Source organism: Orycteropus afer, unplaced genomic scaffold (genome assembly GCF_000298275.1).
Source record: "Orycteropus afer afer isolate SDZICR_OR568_19922 unplaced genomic scaffold, OryAfe1.0 scaffold00799, whole genome shotgun sequence".
Taxonomy (NCBI): domain Eukaryota; kingdom Metazoa; phylum Chordata; class Mammalia; order Tubulidentata; family Orycteropodidae; genus Orycteropus; species Orycteropus afer.
The window spans coordinates 216172-217122 of record NW_006922386.1 but is presented as its reverse complement, the minus strand read 5'-3'; positions in this window follow the sequence as shown (position 1 = coordinate 217122).

The following is a 951-nucleotide window of genomic DNA, read 5'->3' as shown; positions in this document are numbered from 1 at the left end:
GTTGTTGTTGTTAGGTGCCCTTGATTGCAGTCTTACTCATGTTGTTGTTGTGTTGTTATGTACCTTTGAGTCAGACACAACTCATACAACCCCTCCTTGGGTTTCCAAGGCAGTATCACTAAAGAAGTAGATCACTCAACCTTCCTTTTGATGAGTGGCTGGTGGGTTTGAACCGCCAGCCTTCTGGTTAGTAGTCAAATGCCTCATAGTGAAACTATTTACAATGGAAGGAAACACTGCTTGGTCCTGGACTATCCACACGGTCAGAGATATTCTTGAGCCCTTCATTGAAGCCACCATGTCAATCCATTTCAATGGGGCTTTTCCCTGTTTTACGACCCTCTACTTTACCAAGCATGATGTCTTTTTCCAGAGACTGATGTCTTCTGACAGCATCACCAAAGTAGATGAGACAAAGTCTGGCCATTCTGGCTGCACTTCTTCCAGGACAGATTTTTTTCATTCTTCTGGCAGTTCAGGTATTTTTAATATTCTTCACCAACACAAAAATTCAAAGCATCAACTATTCTTTTATCTTTCTAATTCACTGTTCAGCTTTCACACACATATAAGGAGATTGAAAATATTAAGAGTTGGGTCAGGCATATCTTAGTCTTCAAAGTGAAATCTTTGCTCCTTAACACTTTAAAAATGTCTTTTGTAGCAAAATTTCCCAGTGCAATACAGTGCATGATTTCCTGACTATGGCTTCCATGGGTGTTGACTGTGGATCTGAACAAAATGAAATCTTCAGCTTTAATCTTTTATCTGTTTATCATGATGTTGCTTATTGGTCCAATTGTGAGGATTTTTGTTTTATTTATTTTGTGTTTTAATTCTTACTGAAAGAAGTAGTCTTTGATTTTCATCAGTAAGGGATAAAAGACATCTTCACTTTCAGCAAGCAAAGTTGTTTCATCTGCATTTCTTAAGTTGTTAATGAGTTTTCCT